This window comes from Cibotium barometz, chromosome 30, assembly GCF_041138505.1.
Source record: "Cibotium barometz isolate CiBa-2024 chromosome 30, ASM4113850v1, whole genome shotgun sequence".
Taxonomy (NCBI): Eukaryota; Viridiplantae; Streptophyta; class Polypodiopsida; order Cyatheales; family Cibotiaceae; genus Cibotium; species Cibotium barometz.
Genome location: NC_141075.1, coordinates 21,986,842 through 22,009,198, shown reverse-complemented (window position 1 = coordinate 22,009,198; position 22,357 = coordinate 21,986,842).

Below are 22,357 nucleotides of genomic sequence, written 5' to 3'. Positions count from 1 at the left end.
ATGTCTTGCCCCATATTTGATCCACCATATCCCACTCTTGTTTGCATTTCTAACATGGTATCAGAGCCTAGGTCTAGGGTTAGGTCCATATTAGCTTAGTGATGAGATTAGACATGGTTTTAGTAATTCCTAGTAAATAGGATCTAGACCTGCAGAGCAGCTGGTGGACGAGCTCCCTCCCCCTTCACACACATCCTTTGCCCAAGCCCTTGTAGAGGCACAAATTAGACCCCTTTCTCCACACGTAGCTCGGAGGGTTTGGCAAAATTTGACGCAGATCGACGGTGGCAACAACGAAATTAGCACAACCGATAGGAAATTTGTAGAAAACGCTCCATATGACGAGCTTGTTTCAAATTTATCTAATTCCAACTGGACCTGTGGGTTTTCAAGCATGCTCTATAAGCTGGTGAAGATGGTTTTCGATTTCATCAAGCCTACAGTGAGATCGAGCACTGTGCACAGTTAGTGCCTCTATTAATAACTTGATTAATCCTTCATTAATGCTTCAATATTGATGTTTGTGGGCTCAAAACATATCTAGACACATTTATCTACTACTATCTTGAAGCATTTTGAGATTAGATTTATGCAAGTGGATCAATTAAAGACTCCAAGTGGGGACAGCTTTCTGCACAGTGAACAGTGAACAGTGAACAGTGAATCATCTTGGCAAATTGCTTAATTAATTCACCTAATCAAGGTGTTAATTAGGCATTGGTGGATCTAATCCAAAATTGGGAAGGTGCAACACAAGTATATGTTTCAATTTGAATTTTTCATCACAATTACTACCCCAATTAATCCCTCCAAGTCAGTGTATTCTCTGCACACACAAACAGTGATGAACAAGTACACCTAGTTTTAGGAGCATCATTAGTGGTCAAACCTGGTTGTAAAAGGGTAGACACTGTCCTCGAATCTATGGCAAGCAAAAACCATGTATTTGCTCATGAGGAAGAACTTATAGGGGCTAGTTGAGGGAAGAGATGAATGTCCAAAGGAGCATGGGAAGGATAAGTGGAAGAGCATAAATGAGAAAGCATTAGGACTCACTGCACTTAGCTTAAATGGTGAAATCATTCCCTACATTGTGGGGATACAACAAGCTAAAGATGCATGGGATGAACTTAACAAATTATTTGGCACTCAAGCAAAGAATTCAAAGATAAATCTGTTAATGCAATTCTACAAACTTGACATGAAGGAAAGTGAACCTCTAACCACACAAATAAATATAAAAGCATCAAACAACAACTTGTAGCCATTGGAAAGAAAGTAGAAGAAGATGAGGCACTAGCAGTGCTTCTAAAGAGTGTGGACAAGGGAGAGTATGAGAACATTGTGGCAACCTTAAAGAATGTACCAGATTTGAAGCTTCATGAGATAGAAGGATATCTACTAGAGCAAGAGAACAAGGTCAAAGAGAAGAAAGGATTGGACCTAACAACTGGAGAGGAGAAAGCACTCTACACCCGAGGAGACCTCTCATGAGGAGGAGGGGACGAGGAAGAGGCAAAGGAGGAGAAAGGACCTTCACTTGCCACAACTGTGGGAAGCCAAGACACATGGCTAGAGACTACAGCAAACCAAATGAAGAAGGATAGGTAACCATCGGGAAACTTCATGGAGACTCCTAAGGGGGGAAGAGGAGTCAGAACATCTTCTCTGAGAGAGAAAGAGAGAAACCCCACAACCCAATGTAACCTACCCCAATAGAGTAAAACCACCTCTGAGCAACTGATGATGTAGGCCATGTGGTAGATGTATGTGTGAGCACTTTAGTCAAAGTTACGGACACTTGTATAGCCTTGGACAAATAGAGAGAGAGTGTCAAGGACTATGAGTTAGGGACTTGAGGCACTGGTGGTGGGCTGCCAAGTAAGAAGGAAACTTGGTATAGGGTCCAAGTGTGCTAGAATTATTCACTTGAGAGGAGGTGTTGAAATATGCAAGTGAATGGGTGTGTGCGGGAGCAAGTCCTTAACTAGAGAGTGTAAAAGGGAGTCCGTAATTGAGTGGGTAGTAGTGAAAAGGTGAGAAAAATTTACTGGATGAGAGAATCAAGGGTAGCATGAGTGAATATAGGGGTGTGGAAAGATTCTAGGAAAAGGTGCCCCCAGCAGCAGATGTAGGGGAGGTGGCACAAATCAAGGAGAAATTATTGGGGAGTGGGTACTTGGCACCTTGTGGATGTAAAAAAAATAAATTGAGGCATTGGCCTAATGAGAATGTGTTGGTATTTGATCTCCCATGCCTACTCTATTTCATTGAGTGAATTGTTCACTAATCACTTGGTAATTACTTGCTAATCACATGCTTAATCATGTCTTGCCCCATATTTGATCCACCATAGACCACTCTTGTTTGCATTTCTAACAGCACAAAGCACATTGAGGTGCATTATCATTATGTTAAGGAGTTGCTCATTTGCAGATGAGAGATTAGCTTGGCTCATGTCACAAAGCTTTTTTCAAAGCTTTGGGACTTTTATTAATTTGGGGATCAATCAACCACATGATCCGTGTACGTGTTCACATCATCTCAATATAGAGGGGATTTGTTTCCATTTATACAGTAGTGATGTGTGTATGTAGGCTAATAATGGGCTGCAATACTTTTTCCCTCTTAAGGAGGTCTTTTTCCTAGAGTGTATGTACACACTCAAGTGTGTGTGACCTGATCATGCCACTTCACTTGTACTTCACTCATTCTCATCAATCTACTTTGAGTGTTGTGCTTCTGTTCCATGGGAACACTCACAGGAACATGGATTATGGAAGGAGGCCGGAAGCAATTAACATGAGAGAGCGGGACTGTAGCCATGGGAACATAAAGACGAACATAATTTTTCTATATTTTTGTGCCGAAATGCAATGTAAATCGTTTTAGGTCAATGTGGGTTCTAAATGAGAGTTCTAAGTGTATTAAGCAAGGCTCACTTATAGGGTTGTCTGCCCATGTGTGAAAGAGGCCTAGGGTTAGGGTTAGTGACATCTCTACAAAAGAGATGTTAGCTAAAGAAAGTGGACGTTTTTGGCCATTCTCATAAGCTATTGAGTGAAGCTCTTGAGCTCTCAAGCTATGGCAACTCTCTAACTCTCTCTCTATTGTACTCTAATGAGCATCAAGCTCCAATGAGTATAGCTCCACTTCTTTCTCTTAATCTGTTTTAGCATCATTGAAGTAGATTAATCTATGATTAGTTGAATGCTCTTTCTTTCTCTTGTGTATGCTGCATGCTTGTAGTGTGTGTGTGTGTAGTCTCCATTGATGCAAGCTCTTGCCCACTTCATTGGCAATGAGTTATTCATGGATAGACTCTCTCTATGAGCTTGTGGGTTTGTGAATGTGTGAGATCCCTATTCCCACCGCGCAACGTATTCGAGGTACTAGCAGCGGAAGTAGCACTTCTTGCGCGAGGCAGGGTCCCACACTCAGGGCCTCGTCCACGGATATCTGAACAAAAGACTAATCCGTCGGTTTTTCCAAAACCGAACCTGGAAAAACTTCCCTTATCCGGAAAGCACGGGCGATTCCTCCAGGATAACTTTTTACTCTAACGTAGTGCAGACTATTAGTGATCAAACTGATCCGACTGCACCTATAAAGATACTCGGTCAGATCCAGGAAGAAACTTGCACTTGGATCATTGGGATCAACGCTTTTTTCCCCATCAAGAGCACAGCCGTTGATTCCTATCCATAGAACAATTACTATCTGGGACTTACTTCATCTATCGTAATAACAGAAATTGAGTCTCGATTTACGGATCCATCAGTCTAGCCTAACCCCATCCGATCCCATGGGTTAGCCAACCGCCCAACCACTGTAGTGATGGGATCCAATTTAGAATTTGATTTTTGTCCCGGGTACCAGGGAAAAGAGTTCCCAGGCCCCCTAGCTGGATGTTCATGCAAAAATAAAACTAGTCACGCCACTTACACACCCAATATGAAATTGCCTTTTTCACAGATTCAAACAGTTTTAAAACAATCCTTTAATGCAACATAGTATCACTGATCACAATCTTCCAAATTATCCGGTTGATTCTTAATTTCCCATCATTCCTTCATCAGAGTATCTATGGCATCATTGGCAACCAGAACGCTCACCACCTGTCCACTCAGGGGTCTTTTCAATAGTTCCTAGCCCATAATACTTGACAATATAATCACTTATAACAATCAAGATGGACTCTCGTTGAAGATCAGCAAGATCAACCAACAGATCCATATAAAGAGCCATGGACTCATCCATTGAAGACCAGCAAGGTCAATCAACGAGATCCATGCCCGGTTTCAGAAAACAACTCTTACTCCTTGTTCGAATATCTTTCTCGATGCACGTGTGGGTATCCTAGGCGACCCAGAGCCCGAGCACCGTATGGTCAGCACCCTCTAGGATCCTTCGTCGCAGGTGACCTAGTGCTTCACTCATAGGCCGCTTCCTTGGTCCCTCATCCACCGTACCGGAAGCTCACCATTTTAATCGAACCAAGGTTGGTCAAGACCTCGGCCGACTTTGCTACGCGAGACGTCCTCCATTGACTTTCTGTTAGCAGTTGCAACTTTATCAGTTAGGTCTCCACGACTTAATCACAAGACGGTCGAAATGCTTCCCCAGCATTCTTGACATAAAACAGCCATTTACAATCAGCATTTACAAACAGTTTACAAATACAGTTTCTATATTAACTCTCATTTTTTCACATTATCCCTCATCAATCCACATTACTTATTCCATATTCCATTTATATGTGTACTCATCCCATCACATCATTTTCCATCTCATCACTTCAGATTCCTTCACATCACATATCATATATTCACATCCATACATATATCCACATCCACATCCACATTCACATCCATACATCCACATTCACATCCATACATCCACATCCACATCTACATCCATACATCTATTTTCACATCCACATCTACATGCACATTCATGCATCCTCATCCATACATCCACATCTACATGCACATTCACATCCATACATCCATATCTATATGTGTACATTCACATCTACATACATACATCCACATCCATATCTACATGCATACATCCACATCTCCATGCATACATCCACATCCACATCCACATTCACATCCATACATCTACATCTACATGCATACATCCACCTCCACATTCACATCCACATCTATACATCTACATCTACATGCATACATCCACCTCCACATTCACATCCACATGTAGACATCTACATCTACATGCATACATCCACATCTCCATGCATACATCCACATCCACATTCACATTCACATCCATACATCTACATCTACATGTATACATCCACCTCCACATTCACATCCACATCTGTACATCTACATCTGCATGCATACATCCACCTCCACATTCACAACCACATCTATACATCTACATCTACATGCATATATCCACATCTCCATGCATACATCCACATCCACATTCACATTCACATCCATACATCTACATCTCCATGCATACATCCACATCCACATTCACATTCACATCCATACATCTACATCTACATGCATACATCCACCTCCACATTCACATCCACATCTATACATCTACATCTACATGCATACATCCACATCTCCATGCATCCATCCACATCCACATTCACATTCACATCTATACATCTACATCTACATGCATACATCCACATCCACATTCACATTCACATCCATACATCTATATCTACATGCATCTATATCTACATGCATACATCCACCTCCACATTCACATCCACATCTATACGTCTACATTCCCATTCACATCCATACATCTACATCTACATGCATACATCCACCTCCACATTCACATCCACATCTATACATCTACATCTACATGCATATATCCGCATCTCCATGCATACATCCACATCCACATTCACATTCACATCCATACATCTATATCTACATGCATACATCCACCTCCACATTCACATCCACATCTATACGTCTACATTCCCATTAACATCCATACATCTACATCTACATGCATACATCCATCTCCACATTCACATCCACATCTATACATCTACATCTACATGCATACATCCACATCTCCATGCATACATCCACATCCACATTTACATTCACATCCATACATCTACATCTACATGCATACATCCACCTCCACATTCACATCCACATCTATACATCTATATCTACATGCATACATCCACATCTCCATGATTACAATAAAATTCTTTTAATTAATCTAGGATGATAATTCCTAGAATATGGTAGGAAGTCCTCTTTTCATGCTTTGAATGAAATTATTTTATGTGTAATTTTTATAAAAATTTTACCATAGCTCCGCTGCTATGACTGATAAATCTCAATTATCTTAAAAGATAAAGCTTATCATTAACGGAATGATTAGAATGATCCCTAATTGGATCATTAACCCATAATGGATCATTAACCCATAATGGATTGAATCATTAACATTCATGAAATACATAAACTAAAAGCATAGGGAAAGCCATTAATTTGATCTTAAGCATAGATTAATCTTGGATTAAGGAAAAGATTTATGAAAAGCTTCATTTGGATTGAGAATAGGTCATGAGTATGACCATTTCTTGAGTAACAGAGAGAGATTACATAAAAACCATTAGAATTATGCATAAATGTAAATTTATGTAATTCTTTACTATCATTCATTAATTACTTCAATAGCATTCAAAAACCATTCCAATTAAGCTTCTCAAGCTTGAGAGGGGTTGAGAAGAGAGAAACATTGAGAAATTATAGAAAAGATCAAAATTCACCACTTACTTTACAAATTGCTTGATTCTTTGTTCACTGTAGAGGCCCCCAACCAATCAATTGGTTTAGTATGTTGAAGGAGCCACCAATGGGGATTGAAGAAAGAGGGAAGCTCCAATTTCTCCAATTTGGAGAGAATTTTAGAGAATAGTAAATATTAGCATTATTTCAGCATAGTTCTAGAATAGTAAAATTCTCCTCTCCATTTTTTTTCAAAGGAATCATGTTCTATTTATAGGAGAGGGAGGCTCTAACCAAGGCTAACTGATTTTTAGAATTTTCTAGATTTAGTTTGGTTGAATTTGGACTAGATTTGGACCTGGTTTGGTTACTTTTTTGATTTGGTTTGATTCTTTTTTTATTTGGTTTGGTTCAAGAGAGAGGAGAGATAAAAATATCACATTATCTTTGGTTCAAGAGAGAGGAGAGATAAAAATATCACATTATCTTTGAGTTTAAAACTCATTCAAGCATGTGAAATATGCACCTCCTTTAATGGACTCCCCTTCCTTACATATGTGTCAAAATGGAATGATTATACCCAAAATATCTCATATTTTTAATATTGCTCATAGTTTTTTACTAATAAACCTTGCACATTTTCAACTCTTCATCTTATGTGAGCATTTACTCATTTTTGGATACTTCTTTTACAAAATTGGATTTATCTCCTTCCCACACATGGATTGATCCTATTGGCCCACAGGAACCTTAATTGGACCATAATCCAAAGATTTTTTGAAAATCTAGACCCTTAGACTAAGGTTCTTTATACCCATTTCCAATTAATTCCAATTGCACATTGGAAAGTTCTTTTTGAATTTTTGTTTCAGGGGAACTTATTTTAATAATATGAGAAATTTTTTTATCTAAAAATATTCAAAATCTGAATATTCTCTCTCTAGAATATTTTCTCTCTCTAGGTTCAAATAGTTAGAAACAAGATCTTTTACATTTCTGAAGAAGGATTTAATTACAGGGGAAGATGCTGGACATCTTGAGAGGCTGGGGAGGAATCTTACAGAATGTTACATTCTATGCTTACTTAAGCTTGTGGGTTAGTAGATGCATGCTTATGGGTTTGCAGGCATTAGGGAAAGCTAAGATTTAATCAATGTTTGAATGGGATTAAGAGATTGCCATGCATTGCTTGTTCTCTTAATTAGTGTAGTGGATTTAAGGGATCCAGAGAATGATTGAGGTGTTAAATGGTTGAATCGTCAAGTGGTGGTTTGTGTATGTGAGCTCTCCCTCATGGGATAAGCCTTCATGCACTAATCGGGTCGAGTCCTCGGATTTTGACATTGTGTTTCTTAACACATTTGTTGATCGATAATACTCTATGAGCACTATATTGCACAGTAGAGAGAACCGCTCTACAATGGCGCCGCTGTCCGGGAGCGACGAGTGCCTACATTAGTTGAGCACCATACACACACTACCACTCCTTGTTAAGCTCCAATCGGTTTGCAAAACTGTTGGATAGGAGAGCAGGCTTGGGGACTAATTTTGGTATTCATTTAAGACTAATCTGTTGTTAAATTCTCTTTATTTGTCTTGTAATTTGAGTGCGATTGGCTAGCTACGCTTCTCCCTTGAGGTTAGGACAAGGATTCAACACACGGGAAGGATTGGAGATAGGCACTAAACCTGCAAATTTTAATTTGTGTGCGAAAGAGAGAGGCCTGTTTTGCATTTCTGTCATTCTGTTTGAGGATAATTTTTACAGTTTCAATTTTCTACATGTTCATTTTATTTTCTGTTCTTAGCTTAGTTTAGTTTTCTGCATCTTAAATTTTGTGCATTTTAGTTCTCTGTTAAACCTACATTTTAGTTCCCTGTTAAACCTGCACCTGTAGAGAAGCTGAAATCTGTACACACACATGAAGATTGAACATTTCGAATTTACTGCAAATCTCACAGCTGCACACGCATTGAGTTCGCTGCACACGTATTTAGTTCACTGCACACGCACTTAAAAAAGAAAAAAATAATAATAATAAAAGAAGGCGACGGTGCGTGAACAGCGCACCGCGCGGAGAGACCCACACACTGCACCATAAAGACCGCCACCACATTGGATAAGGGGGTGCAAAAAGAAAAAAAGAAAAAGAGTATGGAAAATTTTTCATTTCGTAAAAAATTGGGAGGTTATCTAACTTTTCGAGAGGAGTAAGAAAACACCCATCGTCGAAATTTCGGTCCCGAAACCATTTTCCCATAGTGAGTCAGTATGGGAAACTGGTAAATTTTAGGCGATTTTCGATCCGAAAAAATACGCTATTTTTTTGGCCTAATGTGTTCGAGGGGGTTCAAAATGGGTTATGGCAAAGTTTGAGCCAACTTGAAAATTTTTGGATTTTTTGAGATTCTTTTTAAAAAAAACCTTAAAATTTGACCTTATGCACTTGCAGTCGGGACGTCATATAGACACTGCCATAGGGTCTAAGGCACCTTCTAGAGTACCTACGCAGGAAAGTGGGACCCAATCGATAGGAAATTTGGCAGATATTGCTGAAACCTTTTCTGAATCCCAATCTAATACCCTTTCCAGGACAACTAGCTCATTGTCTATGGACAATCTAGGGCCGTCAAATAGTCATCCCTTAGCCCCAAATAGAACACCCACAAGATCTTTTAATCCATTTGAAGCCGACATCATGGGGTTACCACTCAATGTGAGACTTCAATATGTCTATACGAATGCTCAAGGAGCTGAGATCTTTAGGGATCCACAACAACGGTATCTCGTTAAGATCGCAGACTTTTTCTTAGAGCTTGATAGAGCACCTCTAGTCAATGACCAGGGTAACATGTACATGGTGGAGATGGTGTTCGCTACGAAGTCACCTATCATCCAGAGAATGTAGACAAATTAAGGGAGCTCTTAAAAGTGAGTTCTTAGACTTATCAAAGCCTTCCAGAGAAAGGGAGTCTAGAGATGATTGGCTCATTGAGCCGGACATGCCTGGACCATCCAATGCCTAGTCCTTAAAGCCATCCATAGATGATTTACTTTTTCTAGATCTAAATTTGGAAAGAGACAGGAAAGGCAAGAGCAAAATGGATCAGGGGGCTGAGAATCAATGGGAGTTTGTACGATAAATTCCAGTGACAAAGGTCTTTCAGGATCACCCACTTCAAGAGGTTTATAAGGACTCTTTAGAAGGATATTCTGCCACAACTAGATTGCCAGAGCTAGATCTTCCTCTAGCACTTGTGGTGGTAGTCAAGAAGCTTGCAGAATACAAGAACCAAATCTTGATAAATGGGCCAATGAATACCGAACCTTAGATTGGAAGGAGATTTGTGAGCTCACGTGGAAAGGACAACCATTATTCATGGAAGTGTTCTCAACAAATACAGCTAAACCAGGACAGCCTTTCTTGAAGAAACTGTTGCTCCTCCCCTACGAGAGTTCACTAGAGAGGGACCCTCGACATCAAAGTGGATCACTGTAAGTAGCCCAACTCTAGCACCAAGATATTATCCTACACCAAAAGTGTGACCATAGATCACACCACAACAGCGTTTCTCTCACTATGACAATCGGAGGGTAGGGGAGCCAACTCGCCCTCCCATAAATGCACCTCTTGAAATACGGGTAACAAGATCTTTGGAGGGGGTTGGTGAGGCAGGTAATAGGGGACCCACACCAATTTGGGATGCATGTGGACCATCTTACCAAATAGAGAAACAGTTCCCATTGAGAGTGAGAGGCCGTAGGCCCAATGATGAGTATTCAAGACGAGTAAGGCCATCAACTCTTCAAAAACTGGTAAAGAAGTACGAAGGGTCGGGAGATCCATATGACCATGTAGCAGCATTTAGGCAAGCAGTTCGAGCTGAGTAAGTGACTGACAAGCATACTCAAATTGAAGGGTTTGGGTTCACTCTTGAGGGAAAGGCCCTTGCTTGGTTTCAGGCACTAGAGGCTTCAGACAAATCTTCTTTATACGAGTTTTGGAAGAGAGATTCATTGTTGCTTTTTCCTTGATGGGGATTCAGCATGACACAGTAGCAAACATCTACTCTTTCAAGCAAGGCGAGACTAAGAGTGTTAGAGACTGTGTAAATAGGATGAAGCTATACATTAATCGTTGCCCAGAAGATGAGAAGCCCACCCAGAGTCGACGATTAATTTCTCTCTTCTTAAAAGGACTCAAAAATTCAACACTGCACACACATCTCTATGCAAAGAAGCATACAAATTTCCATGAGTGTTGCCATGATGCTATGGATTTCACAGATAACTTCAAATTCCAAGATGGTACTGGCCCTAAGTTGCAACCTAGAGATCAGTGGGGTGATGACCAAAGTTCAGGGTCTAGCGCACCAGTAAATCTAGACCACATAGCTAACCTAGTACTAAGGAGATTGGGACAAACCTATCGCCCACCCATGCAGCCACAACAACAGCAGCGCAGCAGCAGCCAGCGAATGAGGAGTGTACTACCTACAGGTCCTCATCTTTATGGAGCATGTGGCGGTAACCATAAAACCGAAGAATGTAATACCTTTTCTCCTCTAGTCACAAACCAACCCACAAAGAAGTGGTGCCAGGCCTGTGCTTGGAATTATACCCACACTACACAGGAATGTACTCGCATTGCAAGAATGAGACAGGAGCGTGAGCAGCAAAGGGGTGCAGTGGCTCCACAAATGCATCAACAGTATACTAATTTTGAACGTAAGCCACCGATGGCACAAGAGAAAGCACGACCTGTACTTGGAGCTCAACCTCCTGCTCCTGGGACTGCTCCTGGGAGGTTTGTTGACTATGACAATTCAAATATATGTAGAGACTTGGTAAACCCAAGCTATGTGGAGGGGGAATATGCATCATATTCATCCAAGGAAAATCTCTTTGAAAGTCCTGCATATCCAAGACAAGCACTGGAGCCTCAACCGGGGGAACAAAATTCTTTGATGTTGCTAGGCGGCTACCAACCTAGGACTCTAGGCACCTCATGTCAATGGCAACAAAGGAAAGTAGAAGCCAAACTAATGGGCCCCTGTTATGAGTGCGGAGAACCCCATTGGGCTCGTGATTGTCCACATCGCCCAAGGCAAGCAGCTCGATCCAATACAACAGTACCATAATTTCCACCAATTGAAAGATATTGTCTAGGGTGTTGTGTAGAACACTTTCCAAAGGATTGTTTGCAGAAACCACATGAGGAAGTCACCTCTCAACCAAAGGTCTCACTCAACTTTGTAGAGGCAGTTCCATCGCCACCTTCATCAGAGAATGAGGATGTCGTGCCACTTAGAGTCATGACTAGATCACAGACACGAAATGCCGAAATGCAAACTGATGAGACACCTCGAACTAGGGATGCGAAGGAAAATCTAGTGGACAAGACCCTACATTCCAATAGAAAAAGGACCACTAGGAGGAAAAAGAACCGCAACAAGCAAACTAAGAGTGCATCCAGTAGTTCTCAAGAAGTCTCTAAACAAAACATGAAGGATCAAGCTTTTACATCCCAAGAAGTGCATGAGGAGCATCAACCTCAACCTGGGCCTAGTGCTAAACAACATGAGGCTAGTACAACCGAGGATAGTTCTGGGGGTTTTTTTTTGTGGATAAGGTGAATGAGACTCTAGATGCTATCATTGATGCTCATAGAAGTGGCATTGCAGCTTTATCTGAGCTACCCAAGAAGCTTCAAGAATACCCAAACCCTCGTGAGGTAGCTGTACATCAGCAACTCATTAGGGAAGCTCAATCAATACTTGAGAGCCCACCTCCACCTATCCCTCGAGGCCCAACCTCTCTTAAGCCAACATTAGAAACCATACCAGAAGTGTCATCAAGTTGGGAAATGAAAAGTGAGCTGATCTCACAAGCTCATAGTAGCGAGAAGTCTGCTCCAATTGACACCCCATTGAAAGAAGGCATTCTGCCACCACCTAGTCTTGCCTTCCCATGCAATGATGAAGTTATTGATGCTAACGAGGACATGGCAAATGAGATGTGGGCAGCAGTTCATGAGAAAGTTAATGAGAATATGTCCTCTATTATTTCACCTCCATTCTCTGAAGTGGATTTTACCAGGGGCACAGAAAATAACTTTAGATGTCCAAGCATCCAGGAGGAAGTTCAAACAATTGTTTCTCCTAGAAGTAAGCATACAATGAAAACCTTACCATCTTATTTGGGAGAATATGAGAACTGTTCTCAAACCTTGAGGATACCCTCCTTACATAGAAGGTTGACAAAGGAGATGGATATGGGTATCGTGCAAGCTATTTTGTCAGCACCAGTGGCTTGTACCTTACCTTTGCTTGATTTGATAAAGCTTCGACCTGAGTTGTGGAATGATATTGCCACATGTTTGTCAAAGCAGGTATTGCTAGAAAAGGGTCACCATCATTGTACTATACACCCTGAGACAAAGCATGTTATGCTAGTTCCTATCAACAAAGTAGAAAAATTTTGTGAGGACGATCAGGGAAATGCTACCCTCCCATTAGAAGTGCGAAAAGTAGTTTCAACTACAATACTTGACAGTGGTGCAAGAGTGGGCATTGTGACAAGGTCCATTTGGGAAAAGTGGGGCAAACCAGCTATTAGGAGTACCAAAATGTGCTTGCAGCTAGCGGATGGAAGCTTAGAACATCCCATTGGGCTGCTAGAGAACATATTGGTCACCACATGTGGGATTGAATATGAGCACACATTTGCAGTAGTGGATTTTGGAAAGCATCCAAACTATGAAGTGATATTGTGTAGACCATTCATGCAACAATTTCAAATGATTCAAGATTGGGGATACAATTATTTGTACCTCCGACATGATTCTGTCATCACAAGGGTCAACCTAAAGAATCACTCATATCGTGATGTAACGCGGTCTCCAATAGATGAGTTTGATTCTGCTTCATCTGAGGGCTCAAGAGTTACATTATCAGATGGGCGAGAAGATCTGTGGATGTGTGGAGCCTCATGTAAGGATTTCAACACTGAGAGACTTAAGGGTAATCGAAGTGTATCAGATGAGGCATACATTGCACAACCCTTCCCTGAGCACTTAATTGATCCCCTAGAATGGAGTCATGTCCTTGCAACATTATCGACATGTGCTTTACCTAAGCCAATTCAATTTTGTGACTCAGATGGATATGACATTATTCCTATACGAATGGCACAACCAGGTAACCTTCTAGATGATTTGTACTATGGGGTTGCATCCACAGCACTGCATGTAGAGGAAGTCTTAGTGGAGGATTTAACACTCGAATCGGCTAATGATGCTGATAAGAAAGACGGATGGGACTCTGATTTTGATGATGATGTGATAATCCCCAAGGAAGAGTTAGGAAAGGCACGCCTACTCTTGAGAGGAAGGGAGGTTCAAATAGAGATCCCTCGAAGCCAACCCAAACGTAAATGCTGTAAGAGCCATAAGAGAATCCGTAAACAAGATGAGAGGGAACGACGTGAGAGAATACAAAAAGAAAACGAGGAGTTTAATAATGAACACTCTTGACCACCACCTCACTTCTCAGGAAAGAATGGATATCTATACTATGTCCAAGCACAAGATAGTATTAAAGACCAAGTAAAACGATCGGATGGATTCCAACCAGGAGAAAAGCTAAAAACTGTTAGCAAGAATCGTAAAAAAACAAAGAGACCAAAACAAAAACTCAAGTCTCAAACCGATTCAAAAGAGAGTGTCGGAAGTGCAAAGATAACGGTTGAGCAAAAAACTCTGATGCAAAATTGCAAAAGAGAGCTCAAAACCACATGGTCTTCAATTAGTGATGACTCAAGTGGACAAGAACAAGGTCTCAATGTTCCCCCCAAATTCACACAGTACACTCTTCAAGATCGAAAAATTGTTCTTCAACAGCCCATGCAACAAAAGCCAAGTATGCCAGGGGTTTCATATGATGGTCCAGAAGATGCAAAAAAATTTGATATCGCTAAGCCAGGAGAAGAGCCTTGCTATGTGTGGATTGCCACAGACTTGTCCTTAGATGAGGAGAAGTTATTAATTCAAACAATGAAGGAGTATCGCGATGTTTTTGCTTGGAGTTATAAAGACCTCAAAGGAGTTGATCCAAGCATATGTCAGCATACGATTCCATTGTGAGAGGATGCAAAGCCTTCCAAGCAACGTCCTTATACTTACAATGAGAATTTTGCACGAAAGATAAAAGAAGAAATAGACAAGCTCTTAGAGGTAAATTTTATCTATGAGATTGAACACACTGAATGGGTCTCCCCTATTGTAGTGGTGCCCAAGAAAAATGGAAAACTTCAAGTATATGTAAACCTCAAGAAGGTAAATGCATCTACTATACGTGATCATTACCCACTTCCAATCACACGGATCATGTTTTGGAATGAGTTGCAGGAAAAAAGGCATATAGTTTCTTGGATGGATTCTCCGGTTACAAAATCAAGTGCCAATTGATCCAAAGGATCAACACAAGACAGCCTTTGCTACTAAAGATGGCATCTTTGCCTATCGTGTTATGCCATTTGGTCTAACAAATGCACCAGCAACCTTTCAGCAGTTAATGAGTCATGTATTCAAGGAGTACCTTAGGCTATTTCTTGAGATCTTCATGGATGATTTATGTGTTCACTCACAAGAGCGTGATGATCATATAGAACACCTCAGACTTGTGTTTCAAAAGTGTCAAGTTTATCGTATATGCTTGAATCCTGACAAGTGCAAATTCATGGTAAGACAAGGGAAAATTTTGGGCCATATTATTTCTCGCAATGGGAATTCAACAGATATGGATAAAATTGATGTCATTGTCTCATTACCTTGGCCTATCAACCCTAAAGGGGTACAAATATTCATGGGACATTGTGGCTATTATCATCGATTCATCTACATGTACGCTGTCCTAGCCAGACCTAGTATATGCTCTTCTTGTAAAGTTTAATTGGACTGACGAGTGTGAGGAATCCTTTGAAAAGTTGAAGCAAGCATTAGTGTCTGCACCCATCTTACGGCGGGCACCAAATTGGAACCAAATCTTTCATGTCCATATTGATGCTTCAAACTTTGCAATTGGATGTATCTTGGCTCAATCGGGAGAACATAATAAGGATTTCCCAATCTCATATGCTAGTCGACAGTTGAACAATGCTGAGAAGAATTATACCACAACAGAAAGAGAAGGTTTGTCCATGATATATGCAGTGAAAAAGTTTCGCCATTACCTTTTAGCAAACAAATTTATATTTTTTGTGGACCATCAAGCACTGCTATATTTGGTGAATAAGCCTTGTGCAACAGGAAGGATTGTGAGGTGGCTTGTCATCCTTCTTGAGTTTGATTTTGAAGTGGCAGTCCGAAAAGGAACAACTCATCTTAGGGCAGATCATTTGTCTCGAATCACCTCTGGAGAAGCTCCTGTGGGTGTGGATGATGATATGTTAGATTCAACACTTTTCCTTGTAGAGACTAGACCACGATGATTCCAGAAGGTCGCGCGAGCACAATCCTCAAAAACGCATTCGTTAGCAGAAAATCAAAAAAATGAAAAACGCCATTGAAAGCGAGGTTGTTGAAGAGGACTAGAGGTAGAGAGGTAGAAGGATAAGGAGGCTCTATGTGCGCCACCACCTTGCTCTGATACCATGTGAGAAAGAAGAGATGAGAGAAGAGACAATGTACTCAAGAACTCATCAATGAACCACTAGCCAACTTGATTAGAAATGAACTACAATGCCTCATATATATAGGCACAAGATGAACGGATCTCTAGAAAAGTTCCTCCACCCTTTCCTCCACCCAAAAGTGTGTAAATAGGAAAAAAATGGAAATGAATGCTATAAATCCCAAAAATGCCTAGAGGCTGCTAAAGAGTGTGCCACTAGCATGACACCATTTGGAGATGACACCTATCCAACAGCTCTACCATTGGCTACTCTTAGTGCTCTACCTTCTTCCCAGGTACCATTAATTACATTTTGCTTTTGTTAATCATGAATATAGTTACATAGAATGGTTCAACTATTGGCTAGGATATGATTTGCCTGAAGGTAGTACCAAAATGGCTGTATTTCTTATCAAAAGGCTTACTATCTAAATGTTACTCAAGAAGAAAATTTACATGGATCACTCTCTCTCTCTCTCTCTCTCTCTCTCTCTCTCTCTCTCTCTCTCTACCAAAAAGACACACACACACACACAATGTGTGTGTGTATCAAAACACTTGGAAATGGAAAATCCAAAGTTTTTTCTTAAGAAGAAAAAAGACTATGTGAAGACTACAAGTTAGCTCCCTTGTATATTTATGGTTTCCCAACATCTCACACTCTTTCCCTTCTTCTCTTTCTCCCTATATTTCTCTCCTGGTCCATCTTTCTCTCCCTTTCCCTCTCTGTGTCTTTCTCATTCTATTTCTCTCTCTCTCTCTCTCTCTCTCTCTCTCTCTCTCTCTCTCTCTCTCTCTCTCTCTCTCTGCCAAAACTCTCACTTTGAACCAAAGCAGATATCACATAGAAAACTTATACACAACTTGCGAGTGGTAATTCAATCCATCATAATAACTTTCAACGCTATAAGATGTGGTACAATCCAACACAAAAGTTCCTCAAACATATAATTTTACATACATACACTACGACACTGTGTGTGTGTGTGTGTGTGTGTATGTATGAATACACTCAAGCACACATATAAATAAGCTTATATGTGTAAGTCTTTGTCTATATTTGTATATACATTTGTATGTACTCATGCATTCATGTATGTATGTGTGTGTGTTTATATGTATGAAAATATATGTGTGTGTGTAGACATACATACACACATACCTACATGTAAGTACATATACTTATATATGCATATGTATAGACATATATGCATACGTATAGACATATGTGTGTGTGTAGACATACATACACACATACCTACATGTAAGTACATATACTTATATATGCATACGTATAGACATATAAACATGCACACACATACATATATTTTCATACATATAAACACATCTCTCCCTCTCTTGCTACGGGGGACTAGGTCCCCTAACAACATCCCCCTAGCAACACAAATGTTGGGATTCTAGTCACTTTCTCTATCTCTCTCTCCGAGTCTCTTTCTCTCTCTCACTCACACACACACACACACACACACACACACATTATCTCTCTCTGTCTCTTTATCACACACAAACACACACAACTCTATCTCTCCCTTTCTCTTTAATCTCTCTCTCTCTCTCTCTCTCTCTCTCTCTCTCTCTCTCTCACACATACACACACACACACACACACACACAAACATGGTTTTTTTTAAAAAAAATTCTTTGCCCATTTAACCAATGGGAACTTTTGTGGGTTTTAGTACTTGGGGTTTTATTGAGGCTCCTGGGTATGCTCTCTGATTCATATGGTTTTCATTCACAGGAGAGGTCTTCACACCATGATCACACACACACACACTTCATTTGATTAGATCGACCTTGAAAGGGCCTTAACATCCTCTTAGTCCACACTACTCTCAAGGTGGACAATTCGGTGAGCTCACACTAGCTTTTTAATGGTCCAACGTAAGGGCACCCTGGCTTATATGTACCTAGCCTTTTTAAGTAATGGTTTGGGCTAGCTATGCATTTCAATTTTGGGGGCCATTGAACCAATTGGTGGTAACCTAAACAAGGAAGTTTACCTATAATTGGGGCATTTGTAAGATATTTATATCGTCGCTCTGCCTCTGCTTATGCCAGTTCTGAAGGCATGGGCTATTTCCTTGGTGTAAAAGGAGGACTGAGTGGATATATAGAGGTGGAGGTGAGTGTTCTCCCTTACTTAGCTTGGTTGTGTCTATTTCTCTTCTATTTTTGCTCTCCTTGTTGAACTAGCTCTACCATTGGCTACTCTCAGTGCTCTACCTTCTTCCCAGGTACCATTGATTACATTTTGTTTTTGTTAAATATAACTACATGGAATGGTTCAACTATTGGCTAGGATATGATTTGCCTGAAGGCAGTACCGAAATGGGTGTATTTCTTGTCAACGACCTTATTATCTGAATGTTACTCAAGAAGAAACTTTACATGGATAACACACACACACACACTCTCTCTCTCTCTCTCTTCTCTCTCTTCTCTCTCTCTCCCTCCCTCCCTCTCTCTCTCTCTCTCTCTCTCTCTCATTCTCTCTCTCTGTGTACCACACACACACACACACACACACACACAATATGTGTGTATCAAAACACTCAAAAATGGAAACTCCAAAGTTTTTTCTTAAGAAGAAAATAGACTATGTGAAGAGTACAAGTTAGCTCCCTTATATATTTATGGTTTCCCATTATCTCACACTATTTCCCTCCATCTCTTTCTCCCTATATTTCTCTATTGGTCCATCTTTCTCTCCCTTTCCCTCTCTGTGTCTTTTTGTTCTCTCTCTCTCTCTCTCTCTCTCTCTCTCTCTCTCTCTCTCTCTCTACCAAAACACTCATTTTGAACCAAAGCAGATATCACATAGAAAACTTATACACAACTTGCAAGTGGTAATTCAATCCATCATAAGAACTTTCAACGCTATAAGATGTGGTACAATCCAACATTTCGGGGTGAGAAAATCACGGACCAAGGTTCCAGACTCCAGCTCTTTCCTTCTAGAGTAATCAGGTACCTTTCCGCCAAAATCCTAGAGGTAGACCCTCTAACCAACCTTCAGTTTCAATCCAAAGTAATGCAAGACCTCTGCCTCAGAATAAGGGAAGTCAAAGAGAGATCTTCCTGAATTGGCCATCCACTTCCAAGGCAGTAACGCTGGAAGAAGAAGAAGACGAAGACGAAAGAGATTATACTCCACCTGCAAGATGAGGACATCTCGCGTTTTTTTAAGTGGGGTAGGATGTAAGATTCCTCTCTCTAGCTTTTGAGGTGTAAAGGTGTAAGAACCTCCCCTTTTGTTCTTGTAATTATTCCCCTCTCTGAAATAAAAGAAATATCTTGTTTTGGCCTAGAGAGAGAAAATATCTAGAGAGAGATAATCCAAAATTGAGATATCTTTGGATATAAAAATCCTCCTAGTGTCTAAAATGGTTTGCCTTGAAACAAAAATTCAACAAGAACTTTCCAATGTGCATTTGGAATTAATTAAAAATATGTATAAAGGACCTTAGCCTAAGGGTCAAGATTTTCTTTAAAAAAATAGATTATGGTCCAATAGAGGTTCCTTTGGACCAATAGGATTAATCCAAGTGTTGGGATGAGATAAATCCAAAGAATAAAAGAAAATACCCAAAAATGAGTAAATGCTCACATAAGATGAAGAGTTGACTGAGTACAAGGTTTATTACTTAAAAACTATGAGATATTACTAAAAAAATGAGATATTTTGGAATAATGATACATTTTTGGCACCTTGGTAAGGAGGGGGGAGACTTTGAGGAAGGCACCTATTTCACACATGTGGATGAGTTTTTAATTCAAAAAAATTATGATATTTTTATCTCTCCTCTCCTGGATCAAACCAAATCAAAAGGGAGCCAAGCTAGGTCCAAATCTTGTCCAAATTCAGCCAAACAGAACCTGGCAAATTCTAAAACCCAGTTGGACTTGGTTAGAGGCCTCCCTCACCTATAAATAGATCCTTAGTCTTTTGTAAAAAAATTTGTGAGCTATACCATGCAAGTATTGCATTACGATAATGATATTTTTTATTATCCCTTAAAATTCCTCTACATTTTGGAGAGATTAGAGCTTCTCTCTCTCTTCAACCATCCTTGGAGCTTTCCTCTCGACACACTAACCAATTGATTGGTTGGGGGCTTCTTCTAAGATAGAGAAGCAAGCAAAATCAAGAGGTAAGGTGTAATTTCATGGTTTTTCTCTACTATTCTCAATGTTTTCACTTCTCAACCCCTCTCAAGCTTGAGAAATTTTTAAATTAAGTGTTTATAATGCAAATCAAGCTTTTCTTAAGAGTTGTAATGAATAATTAAGAAAAGTTTACATTTATGTTTAATTAGGATGCTTTTTATGTTTATCTCTCTCTCCCCAAAAGAATGGTCATTCCTATGACCAATTCTCTATTCAAGTGATGCTTCTCATTGATAAATTCTCAATTGACAAATCAAACTCTAGGCTTGTGAAGCTAGAGGTTAAGAAAGTGGCTTTTTATACTTTTATGCTTCTAAAACTATGATAATCTTATGATTTAAATCCATAAATTTGATTTAAGTTTAGAAGATAGTTATACTATCATAATTGTATTACTAAGTTTATTCTTTTCAAAAATATTAAAAATTATCAGTAATAGCAGGGGAGCTATGGTAAATTTTTTAAGAAATTGATACATAATTCATTCTTATGCATAACATGAAAAGAGGACTTCCTACCATATTCTAGGATTGGTCATCCTATGCTAAAAGAATGATTTTCATCACATTCAATGGAAAACTAATTTTTAAGGTTTATGCATAATTAAATAATTAAGAAAAGAGAAATTATGGTAATTTCATTTAAATGATAAAAGAGGAATTCCCATGACATTTGGAATTCAATCATTTAAATGGAAAAAGTGGAATTCTAAGCATATTGAATTAATTTATGTTTTTATTAAAATTCAAAGAGAAATTTTAGATAAATTTATTTTATGCATGAGAAATATTTAAATGATAAAAGAGGAATTTCCATGACATTTGGAATTCAATCATTAAATAGTAAAAGTGAAATTCTTGGCATATTGAATTAATGGATATTTTTATTAAAGAAAAGAGAAATTTTAGATAAATTTATTTGATGATAAAAGAGGAATTCCCATGACATTTAGAATTAAATCAATTAAATGTAAAAAGAGGAATTCCCATGATAATTGAGATCCAAGAAATTAAATGGGTGAATGGATGTGATATGATGTGAATGGATGTGATGTGATATGAATCGGGATAGATGTGAATGGGTGAGATGTGATGTTATGTGAATCGGGATAGATGTGAATGGATGAGATATGATGTGAATAGATGTGATGTGATGCGATGTGGATATGGGTAGATGAGAATAGATGAGAAGTGATGAGGATAGATGTGGATAGATGTGATGGGATGTAATATAATGTGATTAGATGAGAATGGATGAACGACGATGGGATGGGATGTAATATAATGTGATTAGATGAGAATGGATGAACGACGATGGGAATACATATGATTAAATGTGAATCAAGCAAAGGGATTTGATTTAGAAGAATGTGGAATAACGGGAAATGATGTGAAACGATGTGAAAAGATGAGAGTTCAGCTTCCGGTACGGTGGATGAGGGACCAAGGAAGCGGTCTATGAGTGAAGCGTGTTGAGAAAAACATGGTGGAACAAGATATGTGGAGGAGATAAACTCACAAAAATGACCCACCTTTTTGCAATGGACACATCTTACTTTGATCACTTGATGTGACAAAGCTTGTTTGATATTCGATGAAGGTGTTGCATTTGAAGATTCTGCTCCTCCCTTTGGCCTCTTTTCTTCATCAAGACAAGATTGAATGACTCCTTCAAGGGTGGGATTAGGTATGTTCTTCAGGATGGTGACTAAGGTGGGATACACCTTCTTGACTGCTTTTAGT